Here is a 9,003-nt window from a genome sequence, read left to right on the forward strand (position 1 = left end):
AGTTACGAAGTCATTGAGATTCTTATTGGAGGTGAAAAATAGCTCCAGATTTATACATGTTTCCTTTTGTCTTACATCTAAAGATAAAATCCTTTATTGTATTTCCCCCTCTATATCCAAACATCAGTTATTAGTAAAAACATTTTCTGATATTGACTATATTCAGGATTCTTCAAGGGAGTCACAAAAGTACAGGGAACTTTTTTAGTTCAGTTGAAATAAAGCTTTACGTAAAACAAGTTGTGGAAATCCAGGTGCGATGTTCATAAGAAGTACAAGTATTATGATCCTGGGTGCGCATGGAGTCTTTAAGGATTCCATTCAGACATTCTTAGGAAGTATTGTTCCTTCGCGTATTCAGGTGGGTTGAAAAAAGGCAGAGAGATTCTGTCAGGGAGAAAGGAAAGACTAAAAGTATAGAGAATTTATAGGATTTGAGTGAGTTGAGTTGGTAAATTTGAGTGAGTAGGCAACTGTGGATACAACATAGAGTTTAATAGAAGAATGGAATTAAAGGATGTTTGTGACATGCTGAAGAGTTGGTTTTCCTCATTTACAGATAAAGAAACTCGGGATCAGCTAGATGGACTTGCCAAAGATTCTTAAGAGTATGACTAAAGCCAGTCCTAGAACCACTATCATTTTATCCCTGCCTGTGATACTTTTTTTTACATTCTTAAAGGCAGTTTTGAGGTCTTCTTGAGAATTTATTTTATTTTTTTAATCAATCTTTTTTATTAGTGAAACACCGTGAGGTACAGTTGTAGACTTACAAACTTTCATGCTTGGGTTTCAGGTATACAATGATCGTGTACCCAACCCTCCATCAGTGCCCATTCTCCACCACCAATGATCCCAGTAGCTCTTCCCCCACACCCCATCCCCCTGCCTCACCCCGCCTCTGTGACAGGGCTCTCTCTTTTGCTCTCTCTTTCCTTTAGGATGTTGTGGTTTGCAATACAGATATTGAGTGACCATCGTGTTCAGTCTATAGTCTACTTTCAGCACGCATCTCACATCCCGAGCGAATCCTCCAAACATCCTTTACGTGGTGTTCCCTTCTCTATCTGAGCTGCTTTTCCCCCAGCATGTACTGCCAACTTCCAAGCCGTGGAGCAGACCTCCTGGTACTTATCTCAACTATTCTTGGGTGTTCATCTCCCATTTTGTTACTTCATATTCCCCAGATGAGTGCAGTCTTTCTGAGAGTTTCTTTTAGTGAGAAATGGGAATCAGAAAACATTTTTGTCAGGAAAATGACATGACCAAAATATTGTTTGGAAGAAAATTTTAATCTGAACATGGTAAGGTGACCAATTGTCCCAGTAGTCTGGAAGCAAGGATTTTCCTAGGGCGTGAGACTCAGTGCTCAAACTGGGACAGCTTTGGTGTAACCTAGGACCCTAGGCTGTGGTATGCATGAAGTGAAAAGAAGGGGTTTGACAGGGAAACCTCTTGGGAGTTCATAGTAAGTCCTGCCTGGGGAGTAGAAAGGGTTTTGACTTGCATGTAGCTGTTCAAAACCACAAGATGGTATCTGGATAGTGAAAAGAATTGATGGGCTTTTAGGATAGATTACACAAAGGACAAGGAAAGTAGAAAAGTTAAGAGAGGCTCCAGTTGGAGCCAGAGTATATACGGCACTTGTTTTTCTTACAACAGAACCAGGCTGGATCCCTGGAACCCCATGTATCTATCATCTGTCAGAAGTGATCCCTGAGTACAGAGTGAGGAGTAAGCCCTGAGCATAGCTGGGTGGGCCCCAGAGGTGGCGCGGAAGCGGGGGCAGAGGAGGGAGGAGAGAGAGGGAGACTCCAAGTATTTACATATAGATAACATGGTGGCTAAATAATTGAGGTTTCTGGGTGGTTGCTGATGGGGTGAAGACTCAGCATGTTTATTGACAATGCACTGAGTTTCTGCCTTTTGAAATCTTGTCCTCCTTCTAGCTTGTTCGTTGTGCTGCTCTTCAAGGTCTCTCAATGCTTACCAGGACTTTAGTCTGCTTATAAATCCTTAGAACTGGATCATGCTCAAAATTATCTTTGTATTTTTGTGTCTGGATTCATGAGTACTCTTCAGTTACATTTCTTCTTACCTTTTAGAACCAAGAACCAAAAGAAAGTGTACTGACCCCAGAGACAAGTGGATGGGTGGGAAAGTAAAGATAACAACTGTTGCCATCGAAACAGTCACACTTTGGCCCTTTTCCTGTTGATATTTTTTAAGGCTCCCTCACAGCTGCAGACTGAAGTGGAGAACATAAGAAATAATGTCCCGAAAAATATTCTGTGAATGAGCAGAGAACTGTATGTATTAGCTTTTTCATAGACAGAGATAAGCGATACAGTCCTAGTCCCAAGGAGCTTTCCCAGGGAGTTTGGGTACACAAAATATTTTTGCACAATTTAAGTCACTATTTTTCATTGATGGGATATTGGAAGAGGTTGTTGGGTAGAGGGGAGAGGGAAGGTTGTAGGGGACAGAAATAATACATATTTTAAGAAATCCTGGGAGATTCTGGGATTCATGGGTTTAGGTTATTCAGCTATGGGATAAGAGGTTTGGTCTGATCTCTAAGCATTCTTTTGGCATTAACATTCTTAGATTTTTTTATTCTAATCTTAGTGTTGTGGGGGATATAGAAATTATTTTGTAACTTTGTTCTATACATCAATTTGATAAAGGTCTTGGGACTTTGTACTCAATCTTCCTCTGTAGGAAAAATGGGAGAGAATTGTAAGTAATTCAGCTATTATTTATAAGTGGGATGAGGAATGTTTGTCCATTGTTTTTTAATGTGTTTTCCTGGTTTTATTGTGATTTCATGAACTTAAGGGGAAGTGATTTTTAAGCTACATTTTTTGAGGTCTTTTTGTGTGCTGGGTTCCTTGTTCAGCATTTAAATATATAATCTTATTTATTTCTCATATCAACGCCCAAACAAGAAATGTTATCTTCAGCTTTTTGTGTGTGTCTGTCCTATCCCTCTTTCCCAGGAGGGGAATTATTGGATCACACCCAGCAGTACTCAGGGGCAATTCCCTGCTTGATGCTCAGGGGTCACTCTTGGAAGGGCTTGGGAGGACCATATTTGGTGCTGGGGATCCAGCTTGGAGTTGGCAGTTGGTAAGTCAAGTCCCTTAGACATTTACTCTCTCATTGACTTGTTGCGATTCAAAGAAATATAAATAACTAGCTCATGGCCGACCCGAGTTCGATTCCTCTGCCCCTCTCCGAGAGCCCGGCAAGCCACCGAGAGTATCTCTCCCGCATGGCAGAGCCTGGCAAGCTACCCGCGATGTATTCGATATGCCAAACACAGTAACAACAAAGTCTCCAATGGAGACATTACTGGGCCCGCTCGAGCAAATCGATGAACAACGGGAGGACAGTGACAGTGACAGTGACAGCTCAAGGTTATAGAGCTAGTAACTGGATGAGTATGAACTAGTTTTTAATTTCAATGACTGTGTTTGTGTGTTTGTACCCCTCTTTGTTATACTGTCTCTTTTGTCCCTTCAGGATTGCTGATTGCTACTTCTCAATGAGAGAAATAACTTTTCATGAAAGCTGATGTCAGAAAAAAAAATTCCTAATGACATACAGGAATGCTATGAAGAATCTAACATTCAAAATGAGCACCTCCTGATGCATAGTCAGGCAGATATTTGTTATTTTCCTGTGCTTCTCAAGTAACTCTAACACACAAGGAACCTGTAATCTATCAGGTGACACAAGACAAGTACTCAGAGTTATGGAAATAAAATATACATAAAAATTCCCCTTCTGTCCCTATTTATTTAAAATTAACATTATTTTGGAAATTTTGGGCCACATCTGGCAGTTCTCTGGGGCTACTCCTGGCTTAGAACATGCTTTACTCCTGGTGTTTCTCAGAAGACCATGAGGGACTGGGATTCACACACGCAGGGGAAGTGCTTGACCATTGAACCACACCTCAAGCCCTTTAAAAAATTTCTGTCTGTTTTATTTTCATTGGGGTGATCCACACCTAAAGGAACTCAGGGGCTAACTGGTGATGCCTGAGGGGAGCATGCAGTTGGTGCTGGAGATTGAACCTGGGTCCTGCCTGCGACACATGCACTCCAGAACATTGGATTATCCCCAACCCAGCTCATCCTTCTGTTTTTTCAAGTGGCAGATTAAGATTGAAAAAATTCCGTGCTCGCTTCGGCAGCACATATACTAAAATTGGAACGATACACAGAAGATTAGCATGGCCCCTGCGCAAGGATGACATGCAAATTCGTGAAGTGTTCCATATTTTTATTAGAAATTGAGCTCCCATTTGACCCAGCAATACCACTCCTGGGAATATATCCCAGAGAGGCAAAAATGTATAGTCGAAGTGACATCTGCACTTGTTTGTTCATTGCAGCACTCTTTACAATAGCCAGAAACTGGAAGAAACCTGAGTGCCCAAGAACAGATGACTGGTTAAAGAAACTTTGGTACATCTACACAATGGAGTACTATGTAGCTGTTAGAAAAGATGAAGTCATGAAATTTACATACAAGTGGTACAACATGGAAAGTATCATGCTAAGCGAAATGAGTCAGAAAGAGAGGGATAGACATAGAAAGATTGCATTCATCTGGGGGATATAAAGTAACAAAGTATGAGATTAATACCCAAGAATAGCTGATATCAGCACCAGGAGGATTACTCCATAACTTAGAGGCCAGCCGGGTATCCTAGAGGAAAGGGCCGTTCAGATAGAGAAGGGAGCACCAAATAAAGGATGTTTGGAGGATCCTCCCAGGAGGGGAGATGCATGTCGAAAGTAGACTATGGACTGAACATGTTTGCCACTCAATGCCTCTTTTGCAGACCACAACACCCAAAAGGAGAGAGAGAACACAGGGGATTGCCCTGCCACAGAGACAGGGGGGATGGGGGAATGGGGGGTGGGAGGGATATTATCCATGGTGGTGGAAAATGGGCACTGGTGGAGGGATGGGTATCTGATCATTGTATAATTGAAACCAAAGCACAAAAAATTGTAAATCTACAACTTTAAAAAAAATAAAATAAAATAAAGGGGGAAAAAAAAAAGAAAAAAAAAAGATTGAAAAATTTCCACTTACTAACTACTGCAACAGTTTTTGACCCTATTTCTAGGTCTTGTTGCTCTTTTCCCATGGTCAGTTGATGAGCCTCGTGGGTGTGACAAGCGCTGTTTTGAGTTAATGGGGTTTTCAAGGGAGTTTCCTTGTCATATTCGGTCAAATTACTAGGACAATTATCACGACACACTAAGACTTCCTTTTTCCTTCTTTTGAGATGTTGGATGCCTTTTTAGTAGGAGGAAATCCATGAGACCTAGATGGATGTGTGCCTCATTAAGGAAGAACTCTGTGGAATCTTGGGCAGAACATCGCCTTGGCATTAAGCAGGTAGATAAATTGTGGATGGAGCAAATGCACACCTTCCCCTGGAGAGGAGTGGGGCTAATTAATAGACATAAACCTCCAGTTGAGATTTTCTTACATTGAAAGATTATTATTTAACATCTACAAAATGAGCTCTCATTTAAAATTTTTCCTTGCTAATTAATTACTCTTCTTTAATTATTATCCCATTTCCCTATTAATGATGCATGTGAGGGTAACTGGATTTTATTCTTTTTTTTAAGGTTTTTAATTTTAGGCACTGTGGTTTGTAATTCTGTAATAATATAATTTTAGACTTACAATGTTTCAATTTCCAACTGACCATCAGTCTGTATTCCTTCACCAATATTCCAAAGTCTCCTCCCACTTCCTGAGTTGCTGCTTAGCAAAGTTATTTAAAAATTTAACTATTATAGTGTTCTTTCACTCAAATGAGAGAACGAGTCCGGAGTTCTGACATCCGTCGACAATCAAGGATCAGGGACGCTGTCTCATTTGCCAAGGTGTCAAAAATCAGATGGGCTGGTCACATAATGAGATTTAAAGATGACCGCTGGACTAGAGCTGTTACCGACTGGATTCCACGGGATGTCAAAAGACCGCGTGGCCGCCCACCTACCAGATGGTCAGACTTCTTCGTCAAGATCATGAACGATCGGTTTGAGGCCCTTCATGTTCCCGGAGCGAACAGATGCCATTGGGCTACACTAGCACGCGACAGGGACAAATGGAGACGTTACTGGCGCCCGCTCGAGCAAATCGACGACTAACGGGAAGTTAAGTGATTATAGTGTTCAAACTTTTGACCAATACCCTTATATTACTTCCAGTATACGGCATCATTCTCCCATCTACTTCCCCCTTTCTGGCATTTCCAGTAAGGGATTCCATGGCCAACCATTTGCTATCATTTGATACCTTTAATTCCCTTGTCTTATTGCTCTATATATCACAGATGAACATAATCATCCGGTATTTGTCCCTCTCCCATAGACTTAGTTCAGTCAACATAATGCCCCCAGTTTTATCCATGTTGCAGAAAACAGCATGATTTCATCTTTTATTACAGCTGCATACTATTCCATTGTGTATACATGCTACAACTTCTTTTCTTTTTCTTTTTGGGTCACACCCAGCAATGCTCAGGGGTTACTCCTGGCTCTTGCACTCAGGAATTGCTCCTGGCGGTGCTCGGGGGACCATATGGGATGCTGGGAATCGAACTTGTGCCGGCCATGTTGGCTGCATGCAAGGCAAACGCCCTACCCGCTGTGCTATCGTTCCAGCCCCAGCTACAACCTCTTTATCACCTCACTTGTTATTGGATATTTGGGTCGTTTCTATAACCTGGTTATTGTACTAAGCATTTCAATGAACATATATATGCATGTACTTTTCCAAATCAATGATTTTTGTTTTCAGGGACGATACCAAGATGTGGGCTCGATATGAAATATGGGATATTTATTCTTACATATTGAAAAATTCTTCTCATCCTGCTTTCTGGGAGGCTGAACTGAATCACTGAGTTTTGAAGGTAACAGTAACGTAGGCAGTATTTTAACCTTGTCAGAAAATGTGTACTGAGCCAAGAGAAGAATGTCATGGGTTCCTGAGTGTTTGGTGGGCAGGTTTGTTTGGAACTGTATTCCCCACAGCTAGTGTGTAGCCTAGATTTTGCTTATATTCTGGGCTTTTTTTTAGAAACAAAATTCCATCATTCAGAGAAGGGAACTTTCGTGAAGTCTCAGGTCATTATTTATTGTTCTTTAGCACTCCTCTTACAATGAAATGAATTATAACATTCAGAAGTCACTGCTGAGCATAACCTACAGTACTTTAGATAATTTGTAGAACAACAGATCAGAATTTCTCAACCAGGGACCATAATATTAGGGTCCAGAATATTCTAAGGGACTCCACGGATGAAAATCACATAAATGGGGCCAATGGCATGAGATTAGAAGTCAACATATAGGATGGGGGAGTGCAGGAAGAACAAGGACCAAAGGGGACCATGGTTGGATAAAGATTGAGAAACACAGACAGATCAAAAGGAGAATTTACATACAAAGGAAAGCTCTTAAGATTTATAGCAAATCTATCAAATGAGACTGCATGGGAAAGAATGGAGAGAGATATCTCAGTGAAATGGACACATCACCAAGAATTCTGTATCTGGCTAGATTACCAGTCAGATTTAAAAGAACAATACAGGGCTTTAGGGACAAGCAAAAACTTAGTGAATTCATAGCCTTGAAACCAGTCTTTCAAGAAGCATTAAAGGAGCTTCTCCAAAAGACAAAACAAACTTCTGAGGACTTGGTATTGAGTATGGCTTTCACTCATGGCACTATGGTTGCTGTACTATATTAAGAAAGGTTTGTTCACTCCTATCCTACATTTGCAATAATGAGTTAACATTTCATTTTTATTGAATGTTATCTATCCAATCAGGTGGTTTTGAAACATCTATAGAGATTTTTATTATAATCCTTTGTAAATGCAGACACAAGCAGTATCTATGATATAATACATTTTAATATAAAGCCAGTAGTTACTTTATTAGGGGACCAGAGCAATAATAGAGCAGGTAGGGCATTTTTCTTGCATGTGGCCAACCTGGTTTTGATCCCCAACATCCCATATGGTCTCCTGAGTACCACCAGGAGTAATTCTTGAGTGCAGAACCAGGAGTAATTCCTGAGTATTGCTGGGTGTGACTCCAAAACTAATGAAATTTAAAACTTTCTTTATAGGGACAAAAAGCACATTTGTATATTTGTAGACCTATTCAAATTCAGCCCTTACATTTTTCTTAACTCTCTTTCACTCTTACTAAAATTTAAATTTGTAAGATTTATCTATTTCATGTTAAAGTTAGAATGCATAAGGACAGGATTACTTATAATCTTGATTTTAAACTTGAATTTTAAATTTTCTTTTAATAGAGAAATTGGGCCAAGTTAATAGTACATCAGGTAGGGCATTTGCCTTACATGTGGCCAACCTGGGTTCAATCTCCATCTAGTTTCTTTTTCTGAGCACCAAAATGAAGATTCCTGAGTACAGAGCCAGAAGTTACCTTGAGCATCACTGGGTGGATAACCCCAAAACAAAAACAAAAACAAAAAATTGAGAAACTATAAACTAAAACAGATTATCACCCAAATTGGTCACATGTGGCAGAATTTGAATCATCCAGGCAAATTTTGGGGCACTTTTAAAAATCTTTTGTTTAAGAGACTGATTTGTTTGTTTTGGGGGTCCCCCAAGTAGGTGGTCTAGTAGTATTTAGTATGGTGCTGCCCTTGGCCCAGCAGTGCTGGGGTCCAGTAGTCCCACCCTGGTCGTGCTTGGGAAATCGTGTGGGAATTAAACCTGGGGCCTTCACAAACCAGTGCTCCAGTCCTTTGAGCTACTTCCCAGGAATTTTATTGAGATGTAATTTACCTGTCATACAGTTTATCTATATAACGAGAACAATCCAGTGTTATTTTTTCAGTAGTATGCAACCATCACTAAAATCTAGTGTTATAACATTTTTGTTCTTCTCAGGAAACTCTGTGCCTGTTAGCAATCAAT

The 9,003-nt window shown here is 40.3% G+C and overlaps 1 non-coding gene across 1 annotated transcript; it reads left to right on the top strand.

The window, feature by feature from the left end:
* Positions 1-4,185: 4,185 nt before the first annotated feature.
* On the top strand, positions 4,186-4,292 carry LOC130035666 (U6 spliceosomal RNA). The gene has a single exon (XR_008794253.1). It is a non-coding gene; the product is annotated as a U6 spliceosomal RNA (small nuclear RNA).
* Positions 4,293-9,003: the final 4,711 nt, after the last annotated feature.

This window comes from Sorex fumeus, unplaced genomic scaffold (assembly GCF_029834395.1).
Source record: "Sorex fumeus unplaced genomic scaffold, SorFum_2.1 ptg000001l, whole genome shotgun sequence".
In the NCBI taxonomy this organism is placed as follows: domain Eukaryota; kingdom Metazoa; phylum Chordata; class Mammalia; order Eulipotyphla; family Soricidae; genus Sorex; species Sorex fumeus.